This window comes from Notechis scutatus, chromosome 3 (genome assembly GCF_049901735.1).
Source record: "Notechis scutatus isolate UNSWTSFEM ecotype Mainland chromosome 3, rNotScu1.2, whole genome shotgun sequence".
Classification (NCBI taxonomy): Eukaryota; Metazoa; Chordata; class Lepidosauria; order Squamata; family Elapidae; genus Notechis; species Notechis scutatus.
The window spans coordinates 101,522,339-101,549,385 of NC_142011.1; the positions used below are offsets into that span (position 1 = coordinate 101,522,339).

General features: G+C 39.3%; 1 long non-coding RNA gene across 1 annotated transcript; it reads left to right on the forward strand.

Annotated features, from left to right (window-relative positions):
• The first annotated feature begins 920 nt into the window (after positions 1 to 920).
• Positions 921 to 26,662, forward strand: LOC148131304 (uncharacterized). Its single transcript, XR_015748351.1, has 4 exons — positions 921 to 1,099; positions 13,981 to 14,151; positions 17,639 to 17,744; positions 26,472 to 26,662. It is a non-coding gene; the product is annotated as an uncharacterized LOC148131304 (long non-coding RNA).
• The last annotated feature ends 385 nt before the right edge of the window (positions 26,663 to 27,047 follow it).

Genomic DNA, 27,047 nt, shown 5'->3' on the forward strand with positions numbered 1-27,047 from the left:
GGATGAATTCTATCTTCTATACTCTTGAATATGCTACCAAACATCAAACCCACTGATTAGAAAGCACCATTCCACATTCAGAAACTAGGTAACAGATTACAACAACAATTACGATAACAAACTAGATTGTGGCAAGAGAGGCGAGATTGATTGACAATGTACAGTGTTCTCTATCTATATTGACTCAAGGATTGGTAGATAGCATTTCAATTCTAAGCAGCGGGAAACTTCCAAAGACATGTATAGGGCTGAGCCAGACTTCTAAGGGACCCTAGTTTGCTTCTATAACTGGATCAATCCAGCTATCTCCATGGTTTGAACAAAGCAGCAATTTTTGATTAGGTAAACCAACCTCAAATAAAGAAAAGAAGTCTTTTAACAATAAGCAGTCTAGAACAGTGGTGGGATTCAAAAAAATTTACTTCCAGTTCTGTGGGCGTGGCTTGGTGGGCGTGGCGTGGCTTGGTGGGCATGGCAGGAGAAGGATACTGTAAAATCCCAATTCCCTCCCACTCCTAGGGAAGGTTACTGTAAAATCCCATTCCCTCCCCACCCCACTAACCTCCTTCCCAGCTCCGTTCTCCTGTGCAGGGTAACAAAAGAAGACCCAGCCTATCAGCTGGGACATGGGAGGCAGAGGATAGATGGGGGTGGGGCCAGTCAGAGGTGGTATTTGCTGGTTCTCCAAACTACTCAAAATTTCCGCTACCGGTTCTCCAGAACTGGTCAGAACCTGCTGAATACCACCTCTCGTCCAGAGAGAAGGAGAATAGTAGATTTTAGAAGTTCAAAGGGTAGCAAAGTTGCAGGTTCATACTGCTAGACATCAAGGTTACAAGACAAGATGGGATGAACAAGAGACAGATTTATTGTCTTTATGCCTTGCTTGTGGATTTTCTAAAGACAGGTCTTTTACTATTTCTAGATTATTCCAGAAAAACATGATGAACCTAAGAAGGCAGAGTGCAATGAGCATGGGACAAATGTTCAGGATTGAAAGGGACAGAAACTCGTATCAGGATGAATGTTCTCAATAATTGACATCACTACATCCAGGGCCCAGCACAATTTCAACAAGACAGAATTTCAAGGCATGCAAGTAAGAACATGGGTGGCAACTCTTGCTAATAGTATAGGATAAGGGTCTTCAAACTTAACAGCTTTAAGCCTTGTGGACTTTAACTCCCAGAGCTAACATGACTGGAGAAAGAATTCTTGGAGTTGAAGTCCACAAGTCTTAAAGCTGTCAAGTTTGAAGACCCCTGGTATAGGACATGACCCAGGGCATCAGAATCCCTGGGATTATTGCAAGGGAACCCAGCAAACTGTGGCTCTTTCTAAGAAATATTTTTCAAGTAGCAACAAGTGCAGTAAGAGCCTTGGTAAACAAACAGAAAAGCACAAAATGAACCATCTGCAACAATCAGTAAATGCTATTCAGCAGTACTTTACAAAAGACTTAATAGTGTAAATCACACATTGTTTAATCTTGATTTAGATAAATATATAATACATTTTCTGCACAGAACAATACATGCATTTCATAATTTATATATGGGTGACTTTGCTGCCATTTTGCTGGCTTTTAAGGGCCCCTTTATAGGGCTACTAAAACCAGGCTTTAAAAATCCAAATGGGCACTAGAAAGTAGAAAAGACTTAGCAGTTCTTTGCTCCCAAGTTAGTAGATATCTGAATATTTTCATCACAGATACAGGAAGCTCTAACCTTTAATGTGACCCTAATGGTGGGAATGACCAAAGGCAAAAGGAGAACAGGATGACAGAGAACGAGATGGTTCTCATAATGTCAGCCTTTCCCTGGAATCAGAAGAGGAAGAATGCTTTGTTGTCTTTTTAAATATATCTGCTACAGCAAGCTCTATATAAAACCCAGAGTCTTTCTTAACCTACTGTTCTTCCTCCTCCTTCCCATCCTATCCCACACACACACAGCACCGAGCAGCAACTCAGTCTTTTTAAGGAGGAAGAGCAAACAGTAACTATGGGGCAAAACAACTTAAAAAATGGCTATTGGAGTAGAAGAGAAATGAAAAGGTTTGTGCTATTGGATTCAAAACCTGGCTTACAGAATGATAAAAAAATAAAATAAACCAGGGGTGGATAAATTCTACTACATGATTAATGGATGGAAGGTCCACATTCAAGAAAATTAAGGGCTAATACATGTTCTTCAAATATTTTTCATTCATTAGTACTCTGCTATGACTGTTTGTGCCAAGAATTCTGAAAATGTTTTCTTTAAAAAGAGTGAAATCTTTCTTTGTCAGGAAGTAATTACAGGGGAAGTTTATGCACTTCACAAGATCCATTATACCCACCTGGCAAAGCTGAAATCCTAGGTAAATCCCAGCTATTCCTCCACCCTCAGTCATCTACCAGTATTTGAGAATGACAAGGTGTGTAATGTTGAAAGCTTTCTCAGAACAATAAACAAGTTTTCCTGCTGAATGACGCTTTCCATTGAAGTGCCTTTCCTGTAGAAAACATATTTAGGCTTAGAGTCTGCAATTATTTCCCACCTCAACATAACTGAGTCCAATTTATTCATGATGATAAATAAGTTTACTATTATTACTTATTATTTATTTATTATAAATAATAATTGCTGTTATTCTGTTGGTAGGAGAAAAGAATGCCTGAATGCATTATAACCGAAACAATTGAAGACTTCCTAAAGTCTTCTCCAGCAACAAAAAATAAACTGAGTTTCCAAGTCTGTGTTTTGGAAAAGACTAGAGGAAGTTTAGAAGATGGCAGAGATTGAGGGGTTGATGGGTCTCAGAGGATGATATCTGTATTGGAGATATGTTGTTTGAGAGAAACAAATGGTTCTTCAGAAAAATGACAATTTTGCAGGACTATATTGTGCCCCAAGCAATACAGAGCAGAACACTAGCCATATGTGCAATATGAACTATATGGGAAGGGTATAATCCATTTTTAGCCCTTACCCTCTCCCTCTGGAAAAAGGTTATAATGCTGGGAAAAATGGAAGGAAAGAAGAAAACAACCAGCAACGAAGCAGATGAACTCAGTGAATGCACCTTTGGAAGACCTGAAAGTTCTGGTTAGGGACAAATTGTTATGGAGAAAATCTAGCTATGTGGTTATGACTAGTGAGAAATATCTTGATGGCACATAATCAATCTTACTCCCTCTTGGAGTTAAATTGGCACCAATCTAACCTAACAGCTCTTCCATTTACATAATGCTGGCTTTATCCAGTCCAGGATTTCATAAGCTTCTACTTTGTCACTTTATGTTTTAAGCTAAAAGCAGTTTTGTTTTGTTTTTTACCTGCAAGTCAGTAGGGTTGGCAGCAGGGGTGGGATTCAAAATTTTTAACAACCAGTTCTGTGGGCGTGGCTTAGGTGGTAGGCATGGCTGGGTGGTCATGTGACTGGGTGGAGATGGCTTGGTGGTCATGTTATTGGCTGGGTGTGGCCAACTCAATATCACTCACATCGAGGCATGCATCTCCTCGCCTGGCCTCTCATGACTGTGGGGATGCTGCAATAGTCGTAAGTGTGAAAAATGGTCATAAGTCACTTTTTTCAGTGCCATTGTAACTTTGAATGGTCACTCCACACAAGCAAAGTACCAGCAAAGGAGGGAAAAAAACTCCAGAGACGTTCCTGAGACAGGAAGTCTAGTCCTGCCAAGAATGTAATAAGGGTTAATGGAGAGGCAGTTTCTGTAAGCAACACCAGAATGTTTCCTTCCTGTCTTCCTTACAGGGTTAGGCCAGTAATTTCTTCTAACTACCAGTTCTCCGAACTGCTTAGAATGTTAACAACTGGTTCTAGTGAATAGGTGCGAACTGGTAGAATCTCACCCCTGGTCGGCAGGTTCTGGCACACTACACCGTCTATAAAATTTCTGCTACTTTTCAGTCTTGTTTAGGACAGTTAGATCAACTGGCCTGTTTCTGACTGTTGCCATAAGTATGAGCACATTCATGAGAATGGGGCTGCCCCCTTTTCTCCTCACAGACTGGCATCTGTAGATGTTTCTCTTCTGGCACTCAGATAAAATTCCCTGCTTTGTTGTCTTTTTAAATATATCTGTTACAGAAAGCTCTATATAAAACCCAGAGCTTCTCTCAACCTACTTTTCTTCCTCCTCCTTCCCAACCTATCACCCACAAACACAGCACCTAACAGCAACTCAAAACAACAAACTGTAGAGTTGAGGAACCCAGAAAGGGAGCAATATTTCCAAACAGCACTGATCTGTGCAAAAGTGTGAACTGGTACAAATAAAAGAGAGAGATACTTCTTCTCTCTTGTTACAGCACCCCACCTTTGTGCATGTTTCTGGCACTGCAGTTGACAAAGAAGGGTGACAATCCCAGAAGGCAGGGTGTGAGGATTGAAGTGCATTGAGCACATTCAGGAGCAATGACCGCACAATTTAGCACCAAACATCAGGAAAACAAATCTAGAACCATCTGTGGTTTGACTTAGGTTTGCTTTCCTATTGATAAAGAGGGGAAGCCATTGGCTAACAAGACAGTGGCAGCTGTGAAGAGGCACAGAGGACAAACAGGGAGAATCAGTGCCAGTGGTCATGATTGAAGACACTCAAAACTATAAGCTATATGGTTTGTGTTGTCTGATTGCTATCACTCATACTTATCTGACATATATTTAGTAAACACCATTGTTTTTATTCCACTTACAGAGTGAGGGACTTAAGAATGGGCCATTAAATGCAATTTCCAACAAAGTTTTTACGGTCCCTTCTGGAAAGACAACTCAGAACCTTACAAATCTAGAAAGATTACCCAACTGTCCTTAGATTTTTATTTTGTTGTTGTTAAAGGAATGATTATTTGAGGGTGAGAATGGAAGGCAGACATTTGGACCCAATATCCCATTAATGTAGCAGCTACACAATATATTGCCTGAATATGGACAGTTTTGCAAAGTAGGGTGTTTTAAGGGCTACATTTTTTATTATATTACTATCTATAGATTATTAGTTTTCTCTGCTGATATCCTGTGTGTGTGTTTGTTTGTTTTACGTTTTTGTAATTTGTTTTTATTCATTTTATGGTTGTCCGCTGCCCAAAGTCCCCGGCAGCCATACAAAAAAAAAAAAAAAAAATTTAAATGATCCTAAACCTTAAAGGGGGAAAGATTGGTTAGAGATAGCTGAACTGATGTAACAAATTAAAGAGAAAATATAAACTTTATATCATGCAAGTTATTCTCCAAATTTGCAAGCAGTTCCATTGACATCATCGATATGACTAATGCAAGTAAGAATTGTTCAGGGAGCAAAATCCTTTAATGAGATTAACCTACTTCAGAATGTCTTCAAATACACCCACTCTTTCTCTAATTGGTCAGAAGTTTCTACATTATGCATTAATTAAATGAATTAAAAACTAGCCTTGCCTGAGTAACATCTCCTCCAAAGGGATTTTGTTTCCTACTTTTCAGAATTCTTAAAAATGTAAATGTTGAGTAAGATATTGTTTGTTTGTTTGTTTGTTTATTCTGTCTATAACACTAACAGTGTTGCAATCTTTGGAGGAGGTGACAGTGTCAACATGAGACTTATCATGCCAAAGGACAACTGTCTTTCTCTTCATCTCCTTTAAACCCTTTGTTGTAATAAATATTATATTACTATGTTTAAAAATCTGGCTTGAAGAAAGATATTTGATGACACACTTTATATATTTCAAAGGAAGTAAGATTTTTCCATTAACATTTTAGCCCTGTGGATAGATGCGGATTATAGAATTGCATTGCTCCAGAAAACTGCTAAAGTGATACAAAACATTTTATTCTGTTCCAATTAAATCTATGCACAACTTTAACTGGGCGAAATGGTGCATTTAAAGGGTGATTTTATTCAATCAAGCTACCTCAAATACTTCATGACTCCTGAGGGAATAAAATATGGGAAAGTTGTGGCTGCTTCAGCACAGGTGCTGCTATACTACCATGGCCAACCATAGTTATGTGACTGATTACCACAAGTACATCAGAGTACTATTCCCTCTGCACCAACCACACTCCTGACATGCTCCTCCACCTGGCAGGAACTACTTACTTACCTGCTAGAAAGGGAGAGGGAGTGGAAGGGGGGAACAGGAAGGTAGGGAGGAAAAAAGACAGGAGGGAGGGAGGGAGGGAGGGAGGGAGGAAGGAAGGAAGGAAGGAAGGAAGGAAGGAAGGAAGGAAGGAAGGAAGGAAGGAAGGAAGGAAGGAAGGAAGGAAGGAAGGAAATGAAACTCAATGGAAAAGCTGACAAGATGTTGGAAGTTGCTCCTGTTCCTGCTGAACTTTTGCCCACTTGTGGCATTCTATTTAGATAAGGAAATATTTCTGAAATGATGATCCAACATACTAGACATGGGTAGTCTAGTATGTTACTAAAATGTTATGTTAATAGTTAAATAACTGTTTATTATTGCTATAAAATAAAGTCTCCTTTAAGTCAAATTCAACTCCCAGTGACTTAATGGACACATCATGTGGTTTTCCTGGCAACAATATGCAATTTGTCACTGATGCTTCATGAATGTTCTTTTAAAACATTGCAAAGCTAGCCAACAGTTCTTTTGTTTATTACTTCATTCTTTAAAACCATTGTGCATTGCCTAAAACAATATTTAACTATATATAAAGGATATAAATATATTTCTTTATATAGATAGGAGGATGGAAATATTTTTAACTCATTCATTAATCAATCAATCAATAACAAACTTGAGAAGGGAAGCTTTAAGATATATTGATTGTGGCAATTACTGTACTAAGCACTACATTTGAACCAAGATATATTATTCCTTATTTCATCCATTGGAAATTACTATCTATCGTTAAAGATAAAACACTTGATATGATATACTTGAAATGTGGAGCCATTTGAGAATTAATTTATTGCCCTTTGCATGCAGAGATCCTAGCTTCATGACAACTATGTATTTGTAGTATGTATTCAGTCATGGACCCACCAAACGTTGTTCTTTGTTTTATTTTGTTGTGTGAATTTAATTGCTGTGGTTTATAAATCAGGGTGATCAAAAATTAATTCAGGCACTGTGATTTATGCAACAAGTCATGGTTGAAGCAACCTATGGCTAAGTGTAAGAACCAATTCTCTGCAAGTTTTGCTTAAAACGGTTAGTGAGCATAAATAAAGGTGAGTTGGGGTTTATGGCTTATCTCTATTGTTTGTGAACAACATTAAAATGAATCAGGAATCAGTAAAGGTACAAGGCAAAGATTCACTTCTTTTTTAAAGAGCAAAACATAAATGGACCCAAAAAATCATGATTACTTTGCTTATCCACAAGATCATCTCTGGCTTGTTTGATATGAAAAGCAACTTATATCTTGATGGGGCATGTGAATTATTTGATCCAGTATTCCAAACAAAAATGTAAAGTGTAGACTTTGGGATTTATATTTCACATCAGTTTGTGAAATAGCCTTAACTGATCTGGAGTCTAAATCAAAAGGGAGAAATACTGACAAGTCACCCAATACCAATCACTGCTGGAAATCTGATGACTATGAACAATAAAAGCTCAAATGATACCTCTACAGTAGTGTTCACTTGGAATGCTCCCCATCACTTACATTAAAAACTATACATTATGTTAGTGTGAAAGGAAAGACTCCACTATAGAAAATCTGATTGTTAGCTTGTTGTCAAATCTACAATGATCTCCCCATTTTTGTGTCATACTCTGAAAGAAAATATATATGGGAGTTAAATTTTTAAGATTTTTAAAAATCATATGAAATTATACTCAAACAAGTTTTACAAGTTTCATTGCAACAATTTAATCTTTAGGGCAGTTATTACAATATAATTATTATTATATGCTTTCTTTTTCTTTCATGCAAGGATTGTGTTGATATTGAATTGTGATACTAAATAGAATCACCAATGTTAATTGTATTTCAGTGTTTCAAAAAATATGTAGTATATTTTGTAATTTTCTTTCAAAAGAGGTGTGCATAAGGCATCAAGATGGAAACTGCCCTTGTGCTATACACATACACCAAAAGTAAATATGTTAAATATAGTTTGCTGCCTTGAAAAGATTTTGGCTCAAAAGGCAACCTACAGTATATAAATAGTTTAAATAACTAGGCATGCCAAATTTCACTCCGATATCAGTGTTCAGAAATTTCAAGTGCTACCAATAAATAGAATGCTCCATTAAACCCGACACAGTGCTTTGTTCAACCAGCAAACATGGCTGCGAAGCATTTGAAAACAGGAATAGGTTTTAAAGAAATCTGCTTGGAGGAAAGTCAGATTAACCACCTCCTCATGTTACTAAATAAAGTGGAGGGAAATGGAAGCTTTGTTGGTTGACTTGTGAGGTTTAGTCTTGTGTGGCACACTGAGATAAACAACGTAGGATGCTGTTGACGTCTCTTTCAACAAAAATATTTTTGTGGTTTAGGGGGGCTACTGGGTGCACACTGTGGGTAGTTATTTGACCTTCAGAACTGTCTGGTTTGGGTCTGAATAGAAAATACTGAAGAAATTGATTTAAGTACTGTGGAAAAAAGGGAGGGAAAAGCATTAGCCCATTGCTAATTGGGTTTACTGACCTTATGGAAACTTTTTGACTCCAATTGTCAGCAGTTTGTTTCTCCCCTGCTGCTGAGAGGTTTAATGCAAGGAATATTTATTTTGGAAACACCTCTCAGCTATACTTGGAGGCCAAGTGGCAAAAATAGTTTACTGTAGAGGGTCAAGGAGTTGCACAAGAGATCATTCAAGAGCAGCCATATTCATTATCCCTGGATCAATTCCACTCAAATAATCCTGTCCATGTATGACAGACTCACATTCTGCACTAAACCACAATTTGTTTGGCTCTGTCTGTATTTTTATTTATTTATTTATTTTATTTGATTTGCCAATTGTTTACAAGATGTATGTACTCCAGGATCTACCAAGACATTAAATTCAGCTTGTTGTGACTTAGTCACCAATTCATTCATTCACGCATTTGTTCTTCTATTCATTCATATATTTATATAGTTACTCATCTCACAAAATGTGACTCTGGGTGGTATACAATAAAGAAATTTTAAAAACTATAATATAAAAACAACCATTAAAATTAATATTATAATTAATACAGGCAGGGAGAAATCAACAGGTCTTAACAACAGTGCAGCCACCTTTACAATTTACTGTTCCCTTGGAACCCCATGTCCAGCAATACACATCTCTATCGGGACCCCAGGACAAGCAGAAGAGCCAGGTTTTCCGGTCCTTTCAGAAGGTTAAAAGGGTGGGTGCATATTTCACCATGATGGGCATGATGTTCCAAAGAATAGGAGCAGCAGAAAAGGCTCTTCATCTGGACCCCTTCAGCAGGAATTCTGGAGCAATATGGTCCACAGCAGGGGTCTCCAACCTTGGCAACTTTAAGCCTGGAGGACTTCAACTTTGCTGGCTGGGGAATTCTGGGAGTTGAAGTCCTCCAGGCTTAAAGTTGCCAAGATTGGAGATCCCTTGTCCACAGTATACTCCCTCTGCTGCTGGACCAACTGGGGCAGGCCAATCCCATTGGGGTGAGATGGTTCCTCAAGTAACCTGGACCCATACCATAAAGGGCTTTAAATGCAGTGACATTACACAAATGCTGTAATTACATACTGCACATTGATATATGATACCTCTGTCATATATCAATGTGCAGTATGTAATGACGTCATTTGTATGTAAGTAATGTCATGTGTGTAATGACATTGTCAGATGCATCATCATTTTTCCTCTTGCCCCCTCAAAATGCCCTAAGTGGTACATTATAATTATAGAGCTTATCATACACAGCAACCAATAACTATGAATGATTATTTTTCTGAACCTTTAATCTAAAGTTTGAATGAATCTATTTGAATATAAGGGGAGGGTTACATTTACTGCTTCATGTTCTTATTCTCATTATCCAGAAATGTAGGAGTTGAATCACTGGAATGCTAGACATATGTTTGGTTAAATGAAAGCTGATTTTGCAAGACCCAGCTTTCCATGAAATATTACAACAAATATTAAACATCAATACATCAAGATTTCAAGGAATCTGCTTGATTTTATTAATTTAAGCATGTTACACAAAATGCAGGCTTTCGAAATTGGTTGGTTGAGAATGGTTTAAAAATATTAAATGTGTATTACATTTAAGGTTAAAGAAACAAAACACAAATACTTGCTTAGCTTTATTCAACACAGGTCAACAGGTTTGTAATGTAGTCACCTTCCCACAGAGCTGCTTTTCAATACAATGCATTCTAATAAATTGTTCAAGTTATTTTTAAAGGAATAAGGAAAAATATAAAATGGCATGTAAAAAATGTATTATCAGAATTGAATATCAGTGATTACATTGAGAATGCAAAATTTCAAGTGTTGATAATCTAAACCATGATAAGTAGTTCTGCATTGTTTTGAAGTCAAATGTTATATTAGAGTTGAATTGAAAAGACACTTAAGGCAGCTACAACTGGTACTATGTAGACATATCCAAAGAATTTGGATTATTAATCTAGAACAGTGTCATTAGAGGTACAGAATTACCGATTTAAAAAATCACAGTCCTTGCTGATCAAACCAGATTACTGGTTTAAAATGATCAGCATTTAAATGTCAAAGCAATTCGATGACTAGTCTAAATGAGTACTACTTATGCTTTGGCCAAGGACCATTGCTTGGTGCTTCAAAAAAAAACAATATTATTTCAGAGTTATCCTTTCTTTAAGAACTTGTTATTTTCAGTTGGACTTTAGTTGGCATTTGGTTGTCAACTCTGGCTGTCAGCTGCGACCAATGTTTACAAGGTGAGCTGCACCAAATATTAATTTTATCACAGGTTAACAAACTATACAGTTAACCTTTAACCAGTGTTCTTCAAACTTGGGAACTTTAAGATTGATGGACTTCAACTTCTAGAATCCCCTAGCTATATTGGCTGGGGAATTCTGGGAGCTGAAGTCTACACATCTTAAAGTTGCCAAATTTGAAAAGCATTGATTTAAACTATCCTATTGATTTCAGAAAGGATGAATGGTGGCAGAATTAAGGATTTACCCCATCTCCATAGACCAACACACTTTCAAGTGGTATGAAATCAGGAGCCCACAATGCGGATATATTAGAGAAATAAAAACCACATTATGTTCTCACAAGGCACTGCCTCACAAGATTCTGTAAAGAATGCAAGCAAATCCAATAAATTCAAGAAAAAAACATTTACTTGTAGAGAAGCTTTTACTATTATGAAAATGGTTTTTTTTTTCTTCCCCAGCCAAACCTATTTCCTAAATATCACAATCATCTCATTCAACTTCTGTGTGAATGTAGACTGTTTGTTCCATCCTGAAGGACAGCAGCAGAAGTGAAACAAAATGTAACACAATAAAGAGCTCTTGCAACATAATTATCGGTAATATTCTCATTATGAGTGGGATGAAAACCAAGCCTATTCTGTGGCATTGTCCACTAGAGTCATAGCTTACTTACTTAAAGTAGCCGGCCAATCCAGGAAATAGGCTGACACTCTCGTGACATTTAAATATTGAAGTTCTGTTTTGATAGAAGACATGTCAGAAATAAAAGTATAAATCTTGATTTGTGGCAATGATGTTAAGGATTCATTTGTCCTTTCTGTATGTATGTTCAGAGACACTAATATGGTCTAAAATAACCATCCTTGGTTTCTGGCAACTGGCGGCAAAGGAAAATCATGCACATTTACTCTTCCCTGATGGACTGAGGGAAGAGTAAAACTCTCAGATTATATACAGTATTTCCCCTGAAGAACCTAATCAAGAGACCAAAAAGAGACTGTTAGAAATCTCAACTGGATTGAGATGGGTGCCTATAGAAATTGAATAAATCAATTAAATAATTAGAATGTTTTGCTTCTAACGACTTTAAAGCAGGGGCTTCAAAATACAAGGTAGGACATGAATAATAGAGACATGGTGGGCCAGTGGTTAGAATGCAGTACTACAGGCTAATTGCCCACAGTCAGGAGTTCGATCCTGACTGGCTCATGGTTGATAGAATGCAAAGGTGCAGATATGTAGATTTGTTGCAAATGTAGCCATGTACAACTGAATATTTCCATATTTTAAGTTGTTCTATTTTACTTAGAAATTGCTCTGTCCATCAATGTCTTAATCCAGGGATTCTTAGCTTTGTACTGCTATGACCCGCAGAAGCGATCAATGAATTTGTGTGGCAATCCATGAGCAAAACCAGGGGTGGGCTGCTGGGGTTCAGGAGAGCTAAGATTCTGTGAAGTTTGGAGAACCCCCAAATCCCACTCCTGACTGACCCTGCCAGGGGTGGGATTCAAATTTTTTAACAACCAGTTCTGTGGGTGTGACTTAGTTGGTGGGCATGGCTTGGTGGTCATGTGACTGGCTGGGTGTGGCCAACTCAACTTCACTCACATCGAGGCATGCATCTCCTCACCTGGCCTCTCATGACTGTGGGGATGCTTCAATAGTCGTAATTGTGAATAATGGTCATAAGTCACTTTTTTCAGTGCCATTGTAACTTTGAATGGTCACTCCACACAAGCAAAGTACCAGCAAAGGAGGGGAAAAAAAACTCCAGAGAAGTTCCTGAGACAGGAAGTCTAGTCCTGCCAAGAATGGAATAAGGGTTAAAGGAGAGGCAGTTTCTGTAAGCAACACCAGAATGTTTCCTTCCTGCCTTCCTTACAGGATTAGGCCAGTAATTTCTTCTAACAACCGGTTCTCCGAACTGCCTAGAATGTTAACAACCGGTTCTAGCGAATAGGTGCGAACTGGTAGAATCCCACTCCTGGACCCTGCCCAATCCTCCCCTCCCCTCCCAGGAGTCCCCACATGGCCCGTTTTGGATACAAGTAAGTGCAGGGCGCACGCAGAGGCTCAGGGAGCATGAAAAATGGGCCTCCAAGAAGTTTGAGAAGGCCGGAAATGGGCCTGTTTCCGGCTTCCAGAGAGCCTCCAGAGCCCAGGGAGGCCGTTTTCACCCTCCCAGAGGCTTGAAGAAAGCCCCCGGAGCCCAAGGAGGGCAAAAACGCCCCCATCCTGCCATGGTGCAGGAGGCTGACTAGGCCATGCCCACCCAGCAACTGGGCAGAGAACCCTTTACTAAAAATTTTGAAGTCTACCCCTGAGCAAAACTGGTGATTTCACTGAGTTCAGGCTTGGAAAGAAACAAATATACGCCATGCTTTAACTGATATATTAAACAGAACAAAATGGCAAGGCTTTACGATATTATAAAATAAAATAATTGCATTGAAAATAAGTTTTAAAAACCCAGTAACGTTTTAAAACTTATTTTTCATGGGAAGAATTAATTTTTACATAATTCCTAAATTCTGGGTTCCATTTTGAAAACATCCAGTTTCCTTCACCAAATTTGGAGAATGAGAGAGATTAAAGACTTAAATCAGCTTCTCTTAAAATGCTGTTTGCAACACACCAGAAGGCTTTGGATTCTTTCTCTCTCAACCCAGACAGACTGAAATAATCGTCACATCAGTCATCTTCTTTTATTTCTTTGTGATTTCCCCACTGCCTCTTAATTTGCTGAGAAAATTAAGGGTTAAATCAAATGGACACCACTTTTTCACAGAAGTCTTATACCCTGCAGCCATAATTTATCTCATTTTGAAAGACAAATGCAGTGTGTTTAAAAAGAAAATGAGAAGAACACTTTAGCTTTGATACAGGGCTCATGTTTTCATGTTTTGCATTCCCTACATTTAGGTAGTAGACTAGTAAGCTTGGTTAGAAATGACTTGTGACAAAGATACTGCCTGGTTTTCCTCTGCCATGATATTGTGACCAGTCTCTCTGAGGGTCATGACCCCATACTTTGACAAATGCTTTCTTAATCATCTTGTTTTCAGACTGGTTTAAAAGAAAGATCTGCTAATTTACAAATTATGACCTTTCTAGGCTCATAGTCATAGCTGTGGCTGTGGAAAACAGATGATGAAATAGACATGTAACAAGAAGTAGAAGAACCGATTCAATCAACCAGTGGAACAGCTTGCCCTCGGAAGTTGTGGGAGCATCATCACTTGAGACTTTCAAGAAGAGATTGGACTGCCATTTGTCAGAAATGGTGTAGGGTCTCCCACTTGGGCAGGGGGTTGATTAGATCCGTGATGGCGAATGTTGGTCCCCCCCCTGCACCCCTCCCAGTGCCACAGGGGGCACGGAGGTCCACCACCATTATCCTCCATAGCACCCCCACCCAGGTTCCCTGGCCCCCCCCCCCCCCCCCCCCCCCCCCCCCCCCCGCGTGCCACAGGGGGCACACAGAGCCATTTGTGCCAGAACACGAGCTGCAGGCAAACTTACCTCACTGCACATGTGCGCACCTCACAGCTGGTTTGAGGCTGGTTTGAGGCCTTTTTCAGCCTCCCAAAGGCTTGAGGAAGGCTTCTGCAGGCTTCTACAAGCTTTGTAGGCCGAAATACAGCCCCGTTTCATCACTGTTTTTCTGAAAAAAACAGAAGTGATGAAACGGGGCTAGATTTCAGCCTACAAAGCTTGTAGAAGCCTGCAGAAGCCTTCCTCAAGCCTTTGGGAGGCCGAAAAAGGCCTCAAATTGGCAGAAAATCCGTGAGGTCCAGTGCAGGTAAGGGGGCGGGGGGGTTGCGTGTGCATACATACATGGGGGGCATGCACTGCCTTCTGGATGCTGGCACGTGAGTGCAAGTGTGCAAGCGCGTACACAATTTTTGGCACAGGAGCTCAAAAAGGTTAGCCACTACTGGACTAGATGACCTACAAGGTCCCTTCCAACCCTGATTATCAGTTTATCTGTTTAGCGATTCATTAATAAAGATGATTTAAAAGATGAATGGCAATTCACATAGGTCAGTGGTGAAAATGGCACCATAGACGTGATCCTTGATATGATGAGAATCCTTGAGGGTGCAGAAACTTAAACAACCTACTAATATCAAAACTAACATTAAAGAGCTGGCTCAGGGCCCTAAGATATAACAATTTCCTTTAATGTATCCCTACAACTACTATATACAGATATCATAAATATACCTATGTGTGAAAATAAAGTTCCTTTGTTGGAAGCACCACAATGGATATTCTATTTTATATTTTCTGTTTATTTTAACTTTGTTTGAGGCGTAGACATTAGATGATATGTAGTCATTTGAATTACTCAACTTACCCAAAATTTCTGATGCTAACTATGACAATTTTTAAGTCAGTTTTGCTCCATTTTACAATCTTTCTTGTCATAGTTGTTAAGTGGATTGCTGCAGTTGTTCATTTAGTAACATGGTTACTAAGTGAATCTGGTTTCCAAGTTGACTTTTCTTCTCAGAAAATTGCAAAGGTGATGACATGACACCAGGATACTGCAAGCATTTGAATTTTGATCACATGACTATGGGAATGCTGCAATGGTCGTAAGTGTGAAAAACAATCATAAGTCACTTTTTTTCAGTGCTATTATAACTTTGAATAGTGATTAAATGAACTGTTGTAAGTTGAGGACTACCTATATGAATTTGGAAGGCAACAGTATATTACAATTTAAAAAGAACATTTATGATATATTGAATATTGATAGCTGCTGAATATTTTTAAAGGAAATACTAATCTTAATAAAATCCAAACTAGTTCTGAGCGGCAGGACAGCCATTTTTTTGTAAGAAAGAGGTTAATTATTTCAAAACACAGACTTCAATGAACATAGAGCTCTTTACTAATACATTTCAATTAATCAGTCAATGGATGCTACTCACTAGTTCTAGCCACCATATTATTAGAATTTGGCATTCAGCCAAATTAGAACAATTCAGAGAATTTATTATGATGAGATTATGAAAGAAGAGAAATCATCATATATAAACAGTCCACTTAATTATAAATAAAACTTCTTTGGGGGTATGGCAATGGCCTCATAACTGGATGTCCAATTGCCTCTGGCATTGCTGCATGCAGATCTTCCAGGGAACCAGAAAACACACTTTGTGGAGAATCTTGCACTATATGATTAATATTTGCATATCCGCACCACAATCTCAACAGAGGGAATCTTTCCAGCCCCATTGATACAGGGCAGAGGCACTTCTTCCAGTATAGTAGCCCACGTCCATGGCATTCCTTAAACTACACATGCTGCGCAGTACCAAATGGGTGACAACCAGATGCAGCCGTACTGCCCTTTGGGGCCTCACGTCCATGACAAACAGAAGTGCATAAAATCAAATGTGGAGAATAGCAATAATGTTGAAGAGACTAGAAACTAAATCTTGTGAAGGACTGATTGAATGAGGGATGTATAACCTCCAGGGAAAAAAAAGCTTAAGTGGGAATATTTCATCCCTGAATTATCTGTCACATTGAAGGATAATTTCCTCAGTATCATTCCAAAGTGCAAGGCAGGGAATCGTGGGTTTAAGTTACAGAAGGCACATTTTGAATTTCATGAAAAAAATGTTCTAACAATAACAGCAGTTAGACAGTGGAAGCAATTTGCAGAGGTGATAGAGATGTTCAGGGACAGCTCAGATAGTCATCTATCAAGGAATGCTTTATTTAGGTTCCTGCCCTGAGCAGGAGTTTGGACCCAATGTCCACAAGGACTCCTTTCAAGTCTAGGATTCTAGGATTTATCTATATCATAAAGCAAAGCAATCTGGGATAAACGCAGCATTCAGTCAATACCACTAGCATATATCTAGAAATCGCCTCCCCTCCCTACTCTTAGTAGGTTGGTAACAACAATGTGAAAGCATTTTAAAACCACCAATAAGAAAATCAAAAGAAAAACAATGATGGTGACATAGTAAGAGCTTTTTTAAAATAAATTAATTAATTAAAGATTTCAGAATTAGGATTATCCAAAATAAAATGATATATATCATTTTCCTGATATATTAAAGAGGGACACCTTGACACAGAGTTTGTCATAGATGGCCTTGTGTCTAAGTAGGGAGGCAGGCATTGTATGTAGGATCTTGGACTACTTTCACCCATTAGATCTATTGGCTGATCATCTACATCAGGGGTGTCCAACCTTGGCAACTTTAAGACTTGTGGACTTCAACTCCCAGAATTCCTCAGCCAGCATAGCTGAGAATTCTGGGAGTTGAAGTCCACAAGTCTTAAAGTTGCCAAGGTTGGACACCCCTGGTCTACATCTCGGCTTTTGGTATCGGTTACAGAGGTCAAACTACTGATTGATCACTTAAATGGAGGCAAAGATCCTTAAAATGACCTTATCCCAACAGACCTAACAAAGACTGATTTGGTACCATTATCTTCTTAGATAATATAGCATCTCAGACAAGCTCAGAATTCCTGAAACTGTTATTCGACATGTTGACAAAACTTTATTGTTATTAATATGTAAGAATTAGACTCAAATATAACTCTGCTAGATAGCACTCCAATACCATCACAATTGTCAAGAAGGTAAAACAATGCTGCATCTTAGCTATGTTCTTCTTAAATATTTGCTTGCTTTTGCTTATCAAACATTTACAAAACTTAGTTTCACACGCCTCCAATGTTGGACAAATGACTATGTATTCTGTTTTATGCAGTTAATGTTGTTTTGTTGCTAAGCTAGGTGAGTCTCAGGAGTGCTTTCAAGACTCTTTACTCAACTCTGCAAAGTTATCAACCATCAGCAAACCAGTCACAGTATTCTCCAATATCATCACATTCCACAGATGGTATGTAAATAATCAAATTATTGATTGAATAGTTGTTTATGTGTCATCAGATTGACTCTTAGCAACCATGTAACCAGTTCTTCTTTGGGATGATCTGTCCCCAGTTTAGACTGCAGTATAAGTCAAATGTTTTAAATATTTGGTAATTGTTTTTCAATATTCTAGAACATCAGCCCCAGTTAATGCTTCTTCTTTCTTAGCCCAAAAGAGTACAACAGCAGTCCCAAAATTTCATGATAGACAGAAAGGGAACTTTATGTAGACACCATCAAATTATTTTCTGTGAAAACAGTCGTGCACTCTTTATGATCTCCTATTCCAATTCTACTTTTTTTAAAAAAAAAAACTACAATCAGGATAATTAAGATCCTTAATAATGACACCCCAATACAGCTTTAAGATTGGAGATAATCTCCACAAAATTATGACAAGCAATCTTATTTGGAAGGTCAAATTAGGTTCAGTTGGGCTGTTTCTGTTAATAAAATCCGATGACTCTAAGGCAAAATGATGGGGGAAATGTCATATGAAAATTACTGCCCTATGGCCTGTCACTAAGTATCTGTTACAATTTGGTTTTGAAAAGGTTTAGGAATTTATATCAAAGAGTAGATTGAGAATATTGCATTTTAAAGTGATCTAGAGCTATGGTGGCACAGTGGTTAGAATGCAGTACTGCAGACTACTTCTGCTGCCTGCAATTTGGCAGTTCAATTCCCACTGGCTCAAAGTTGACTCAATCTTCCATCCTTCCAAGGTCGGTAAAATGAGGACCCAAATTGTTGGGGGGCAATATGCTGACTCTTTAAACCACTTGAGAGGGCTGTAAAGCACTGTGAAACAGTATATAATTCTATTGCAGGGGTGGGATTCTACCAGTTCGCACCTATTCGCTAGAACCGGTTGTTAACATTCTAAGCAGTTTGGAGAACTGGTAGTTAGAAGAAATTACTGGCCTAATCCTGTAAGGAAGACAGGGAGGAAACATTCTGGTGTTGCTTACAGAAACTGCCTCTCCATTAACCCTTATTACATTCTTGGCAGGACTAGACTTCCTGTCTCAGGAACTTCTCTGGAGTTTTTCCCCCCTCCTTTGCTGGTACTTTGCTTGTGTGGAGTGACCATTCAAAGTTACAATGGCACTCAAAAAAGTGACTTATGACCATTTTTCATACTTACGACTGTTGCAGCATCCCCACAGTCATGAGAGGCCAGGCAAGGAGATGCATGCGTTGATGTGAGTGATATTGAGTTGGCCATGCCCAGCCAATAACATGACCACTAAGCCATGCCCACCAACTAAGCCTCACCCACCGAACCGGTTGTTAAAAAGGTTGAATCCCACCCCTGGTCTATTGCTATCTAAAACAAATCATAATGCTCTTCTGGTTCCTAAAAGAATCCCAGAGAATTTCCCTGCAAACTTCTTAAGCTTATTTACCTATCACTGAGCACTTCTTAGAGCCTTGTTTAATGTCCTTTCCTTGTGTGATGACCCAGAGTATATCAGAAATATAACAAAACCCAAAACATAACTAAAAGTCCTTTAATGCCTTCAACTTGGCTTCACTGTTTAATTGTTCACAGTGGAGGAGTAAACTTCTTTCAAAATAACATTTCAAAGGAAAGAAACACAGTTCAAATTCAAAGAGCCGATAATGAAGCAAAAACCAAAAACAAACCACACTGAATAAAGTTCCACAACAGACCAGGATAGATAATTGCCAACTTCAGGAAGATAACCAGGTACAGTCCGCTGGAAGAACACCAACCAAGATAAACCTTCTTTAGGAATAAAACACTAATTTGTCTCCAGGGTCTTTTAGCACGCAGGTCCAAACTCTTATCAAATCTCACACCTGTAACCCATGAAGAGGATCATGGCCCTCTCCTCCCAAGTAGACCATGTTTTACCCTGATCCTCTCCTCCCTGTGTGCCCTAGGATGGATAGGGGATGGACCTGCGTGTTCCTCTGACTGCTCAGCTGGCCTCTGCCCTTCCCCAGCCTCCTCCACCACTTCTGGAGTTACATTTCCACTCCCTGTTGGCTGTTCCTCTTCTTCCTCAGAGTCAGTCTCCACCAGGGGCATGACACCTTGGCAGCTATAGAGTATAATGATATTCCAGTCTTCTATTGACTATGTCCTTATGAATGTCCTTTACTGAATTAAACTGAACTGAACTGAACTGAACACAGCAATACATAATTAACCTGATTTCAGGTTCCTTATTTTTTTTTTTTTTAAAAAAAAGACCAGGCTACCTTGATGGATTCTAGATCAGGCTCATAAAGACCAAAGAATGACATATATTGTTTCAAAATTGTTTATTAGCAACATGAACATTGTTTATTTATTTATTATTTATTTATTATTATAAATGTATATGCTTCTCAATTCACTATTATGGAAATTCTGAGTGGGTATGCTGGACTATGAGATCCTAAGAGGATCAGGTTGAAGAAAATTACAGCAGAGTTTTAAGTTTGCGTTAAAATGTTATTACCTTTGCTTTTTAGAATTTCTGTACTTATTTGTACTTTGGTCTAAGGTCATAATAAATACTATTACTAATGAAGGAGGCAAATAATTACCTATCTGCTTGCTGTTACACTACCTCAGCTTATTTTATATTCCATCCCTAAGTTTCAGTTCAATTTCACCCTCCCTAAATTCTCTCTACCTACTCTGATATGGTTTCTAAATCTGTCTTATATAATTAGTTTCCATATCTTATCTGGTCCAAAGCATGTGAACTATAAAACATACTGGGCAGCATGACAAAAGCATATTATCAACTATTATTGTTAATTTCCTTTGGCATGTTTAAAGTCCAGTCACACTTGGTTTATTTATTAATAGACTCCCTTCAGCATAAAATAAGAAATATTCTGTTTAAACCTTTCAGTGTAAATTCCAATACTGTTCCCAACATCTGATTAAGAATTCAAATATATTAAGAAAGTTAACCAAAGATTTCCCAGTGTGAAGCATTGCAAAATGCTGTGGTTAACTGAACATGCCAAGTTCCTTTCAAGCATATTTATCAACTCACTCTCCAGTCTTTTTTATTTATTTTATTTTATTTTATTTGGTTCTATTTTATTTTATTTTCATGCTATTCTTCCCCCCCCCCCTCTTTTATTTAAGAATCAGTGGCTATAGACTAGGTGCTATGGAAAATAGCATCTCTCAACTACAATGAATTTCTCTCATTTCTTTGTGGTAAGACCCAGTCCGGAAATAGACACCACAAGAAATACTAGAGATCTGCTGGTCTTGACTGTAATATCATCATCTTGAAAGTCTGGTATTGTTTTTTATCCACCCCTTTTCATATTAAAGAGAGTTAAGGCTATAACTTAAGTTTCATCCTCATCTCTATTTGTCTTCCCAGGCTAAGTTCATGCTTTCCCAATGGCTGTCATATACCTTCTTCAAGACATTTGCAGTTTTCTACCATCTCACCATAGAAGGCGCTGAGTTCAGTGTTCATCCAGCAAGCAACTCTAGTACATTGTCACAGAGGCTAGATGTTCTTTTAAATATATTTTACCAGCAAGTTGGGAGAGATTGTTTCTGATCTTCCTCACCAAACTTGGGGAAGATTTATTCTATCATCACATATGTCTGATGCTAGCAATTAAGAACTGTCCTATTCAAGCCTCCAACTGTTCTTCTGTATCTGAGAAGTTCTAGAGACATCAGATTGGCTGCTGTTAGAAAACCAAGCGCTGGGCTAAATGTATCCTGGGTCAAAGCAATTAGATTATTCTCTTGCAAATATCATTGCAAATCAACATTCCCCAACCCAGTATCCTTGACTAGTTTTTCAGCCGTTTTCCCCATAATTCTCAGGCAGAAGTTATAGTCAAGCACATAAAGCAAGTAATTGGAAAAGGCTTCTCTGAATGCCATAATTTTCCTAGCTTTCCACCGAGTCATATGTTCCAGGCTTACTTCAGATCCCATGGTTGTTGTGTGGTTTTTTTTCCACATAAGAATAGTTGCTGTCCTTACTACCAATAGTGCTGCTATTTCCAAATGCATCATTTTCTCTCTAGTTTTAAGATTAAAATCACCACGTTTCCTGCCTGCCATCTAAACAGTTGAAATCTTACGCGTTCTGGTTTCTTGCTCTTTTTCTTCAATACATTCACAGTTTGTACACTTATAAAGTTGAGGTTTTTGCATCTCCGCCAAACTTTATGATCCACCAAAAAAAAAAAAAAAAAGATTCATAACAGGAAAGGTAACCTGAGATTCTCAAATAGTGTAGTTTTATTTTCCAAAAGACTGTTCTCCCTTATGATGAGAGGTCATGAGAGAATATGCTTTTGAGATTGAGGTGTAGGAAACCTTTGACCTGCCAGATGTTGCTGGATTACATCTCATAAGAATCCTGTCCTCTGTATGGCTAATGCTGAAAAACAGTGAGAGTTGCAATTCATTTTTCACACTCCTGTCGTTCAGCTGCTATGGTTGTCATCCTCCAGCCCTTTTGTAAAGCTAGATGTGAGTCATCAAGCAGCCACTCTGCTCAACTTCATGCAAGCTTTTCCAGCTGAACTGCAAGGAAATGCAAACTGTACAATTGCCTCGAAGCTTTGTGAAATTTGAAGTCTGGCCTCTGCATGACCTTCCAACCTACTGGCACTGGGAATGATAAGAATTTCAGATCTTTTAAAAATTTACCCAGTTTAGATTAAAAATAATTCTCTGGGTACCCATAGCAAGAGGCAATTTGCAAACATCAGTTGCCACTCCCTGCTAAAGCAGAGCTAAGCACATTTCCCCATTACAGCAAATGGAAAAATACAAAGAGCAATTTATTGCCAGTATGGCCTTGCATTCACTGTGGCACTTAGAGCATAACTGCTCCTGCTCCCATAGCAACTCCTTGAACCTGTAATATTTCTCCCCTGGGTGCAAAAACACAGTGGTGGTAATTAGGCTTTTGTTCAGCTTACTGTAAAGTCCAACTGAGTCCATCCAACTTAAATGCAGTTTTTTTTTTTTTAACATCTCATTACACATGCAAAGCTGTGCAAACAGCTCATAAATAAGGTGAGGACAATTCTTTTTATGCCCGCATTCCTTTATTTCCAGTCCTTTCCTTTTTATTGGCCACTCAGTGCTGCCAACCAACTGTTGAATTCAATGGGTTTTTTTCAAAGCGGTTGAGGTACATAACCCAATCCCATGATCTGTCAAATTGTTTTGCGTCTAGTGTAAAGATGGAACCAATTCTTGGAACAACTTAGAAGTCCCACCTGCTTGTTTTGATAGCAGAAATGTCTAAAAGCTGAGTTTTATATATAACAAAGTTGCCCATTGTGAGTCCAGTGTAGCCTTCTGTAGGAGGCTACACTGAATTGTTGGACTAAATTGCCCACCTATTTCTCCAAGAATTCTCCATTTAATAGAGGTGTTACCTGTCGACTTGCTTTATACATAATTACATATAATTAAAAATTATAATTAAACATTCATAACAGTGGTGGGGTTCAATTTTTTTTACTACTGGTTCTGTAGGCATGGCTTGGTAGGCATGGCGTGGCTTGGTGGGCATGACAGGGGAAGCATACTGCAAAATCTCCATTCCCACCCCACTAACCTGCTTTCCAGCTCCATTCTCCTGTGCAGGGCAACAAAAGAAGACCCAGCCGATTAGTTGGGACTCGGGAGACAGATAATAGATGGGGGCAGGGCCACTCATTTATTTATTTATTTATTTATTTATTTATTTATTATTTTGTCAAAAGCTTACAATACAATAGAAATAAGCATAAACATAAGTTTAAATATAAGAAATAGGAACTAATAATTGGGGACAATAGGATAGGGACAGGAGGCACAATTGTGCGCTAATGCACACCCCTTACAGACCTCTTAGTAATGGGGTGAGGTCAACTCAGAGGTGGTATTTGCCAGTTCTCCAAACTACTCAAAATTTCCGCTACCGGTTCTCCAGAACTGGTCAAAACCTGCTGAACACCACCTCTGATTCATAATTGTAATGTGATGTGTTTGGTTCTGGCTTCGTTATATTGTATGACTTCACCAACTGTAGCTTTTTCAATAAGCCATGAACAAATGACAGCAGCAAGAATACTTTATGCACAAAAATGGAAGGATACTTTGATTCCCACAAAGGATGAATGGCTGCAAAAGTTGATGGGAGTTAGCGAAGAAATGGCTACTATATTTTATTATATAAACGTAAGAAGTTGAGATTTCATGTTACTACCTTATCATACTGCACCAGAAGAGTTGGAAGTCAATGCCTTCTTTTTCTTTTTCCCTCTGTCTTGCACTTTTTTTTCTCTTCCCCTTTTCCTTCCTTATCTTTCTCTCATCTTTATTTTTCTTCATAATGTTTTGTATTTTATATTTTGATACACTAGTATGCATAACCAGGAACAAGCCATAAACAAATTATTGATGTAGCACAATGCATCCTCTGTTATAGCTCAATGTAGTGTTGTTTGCCAACTTTTGATTTTAAAAAATACCTCTTTTCTGGCTAAATGAGTTGATGAACACATGATGAACCAGCTCTTTTACAGGGAACTTTAAATGAAATATTATTGCAGAAAGATATAGTCATTGAAGATTTCAAAAAGAACAATATCAATAAAGACACAGATCTACCGTGTTTCTCACATAATAAGGCCGGGCCTTATTTTTTTTTGAGCCCCGAAAAAATGGCTAGGCCGTCTTTTCGGGGGGTGATTTAATTCCCCCCCTTGCATCCTCGCCACCAGCCGCTCCTAACGGGCGATCATGGCCAAGCACAGAGAGCTCCCTACTCCCACCTTTGCTGCAGACACCTTTGGCACCCGCTGCTGTTGCTTTCCCTTCTGCCCATTACGCCGCCACGTTTGGAGCTGCCGCTTCCGTGTTTGGAGTGCCGTCGCCATTTGGAGCTCCAAACGTGGAAGTGGCAGCTCCAAACATGACGGCGGGCGATCTTTTTATCTGCGCAAAGTTCAGAGTGAGCAAGAGAGGGAGACTGCAATGCCTCCATCCGAGATGGCAACCTCACTAGTGGATCACAACGTGGCTGGAAGCCCGAATCGGCAGGATACAATGGCGATCTTTTTGGAGCGAGAGGAAAGGGAGAGAAGAGTTGCGAGGCGTAATTTGCAGGAGGAAGTGGGTGTATCCCACGGCAGGGAGCCCAAGGAAGAAGGCTGGTAGGCAACGGAGAGCGTCCCGTAGCTCCGGAAGCAGCCTAGAGACGCGCCCGGGAAGAGGCGCAGATGCTGCCTTGTAGTCCCCAAGCCAACTGCGTGCGCCGCCTTTAGTTATGTGCGCTCTGCGCTTTGGGCATCTCCGTGTGATCGCGACCCTGTCCTTTCCACCTGGCGCCCTTGCTGCTTTCTGGCTCTTTAGCAAGGCATCGCAGTCTCCCTCTCATGCTTGCTCTGAACTTCGCGCGGACCAAAATAAAAAGATCGCCCACCGTCATGTTTGGAGCTTCCGCATTTGGAGCTTCCACCGCCGTTTGGAGCTCCAAACAGCGGCAGTGCTCCAAACACGAAGCCGGTTGCTAAAGAGCCAGAAAGCAGCAAGGGCGCCAGGTGGAAAGGACAGGGTCGCGATCACACGGAGATGCCCAAAGCGCGGAGCCCGCCGATTTGGGCTTCCAGCCACGTTGTGATCCACTAGTGAGGTTGCCATCTCGGATGGAGGCATCGCAGTCTCCCTCTCTTGCTCGCTCTGAACTTCGCATGGACCAAAATAAAAAGATCGCCCGCTGTCATGTTTGGAGCTGCCACTTCCGCGTTTGGAGCTCCAAATGGCGACGGCATTCCAAACACGGAAGCGGCAACTCCAAACATGGCGGCGTAATGGGCAGAAGGGAAAGCAACAGCGGCGGGTGCCAAAGGTGTCTGCAGCAAAGGTGGGAGTAGGGAGCTCTCTGTGCTTGGCCATGATCGCCCGTTAGGAGCGGCTGGTGGCGAGGAATTCCAGCCCGCCGGGCGCTCCTAACGGCAAGTCTCCCCGCCCTTCCCCCTTATTTTGCATATTTTAAAATAGGCCTAAATTTGGGGGGAGGGGCTTAATTTGATTTTATGCCCAAAAAACATGCTGGGCCTTCCTATTGGTGGAGGCCGTATTGTTGGAGAAACACGGTAATAATGGTTTGGTATGCAATAAAAGCTTTTATGAGGTAATATTTTATACAATATAATGGCAGGCTCAAAAAAAAGGAAACAAGAAATAACACAGACAATTTTTGACAAGATAAAAATGAAATAAAAATTAAAGAAATCTCCAGAAAAGAAAACTAATTCACAATAAATTAAATGTTTACAAAGGCACTGGCAGTAAACATGAATTGTGAAAAACCAAAATCTGAATTTGCAAATAAGCCAGGGAAATGGTTTGAATATAAATTGAGGAGGGGAGAAAAGAATGATAGTAAAATTACAACAGACAATTCAAAGATGTAAAAAATATTTCAACATTATTATTGGGAGGGCTGTAAAGCACTATAAATCTAAGTGCTATTATTCTAAATGAGACAAAGGAGGAAAAAAAATTCCCTGGCAAACTTACTCAATTTAATGTATGCTTTGTTAAACTGAATATCCTGTTTGGGTAAATGCATTCAGGCATACCCAGTCTTCTTTGGAAGCAAACTAATAGTCATTGATGCATTCTAACTTTTGCACAATATTTACAAATTACCCTATTTCTGGTATGTTTTTACTCCAGGGTGAAAAGTTACCTTTGCTGCATCACCACCCTATCATTACTGCAGATCCAGGCAAAATTTGAGTGACCGGCAGGCAAGGTTGGGTTTTTTTAAGTAGCAACAAAAGGCAAAGAATGGGAAATTCAAGAAAAGGTATGTTTTGTCATTCAGACTCAAAGCTTCTGTGAAAACCAGGACTAGTAAGATGAGGTCCTTTACATGCTATTTCCTCAAGTTTCAGGGAGTTTTATACCTGTGGGGATCATTGGTGCTCTTTGAGCTTGGTTGTTTTCTTACAGATATTTCATCACCAAACTACGTAACATCATCAGAACAGTTTTATACATGCTCCAATTCAGAGTTTCCTTGACTTGGTTTGCTTAGATGGCGGGCAGGTGACTCAGTGGTGGGATTTACATTTTTTTACTACCGGTTCTGTGGGCATGACTTGGTGGGCGTGGCAGGGGAAGGATACTGTAAAATCTCCAGTCAGAGGTGATATATGCAGTGGTAGTATTCTACCAGTTCGGCCCGGTTCTGGCGTACCGGTAGCACCAAAGGTCAGTTGGCAGAAAACTGGTTCACGCCGACGCTCT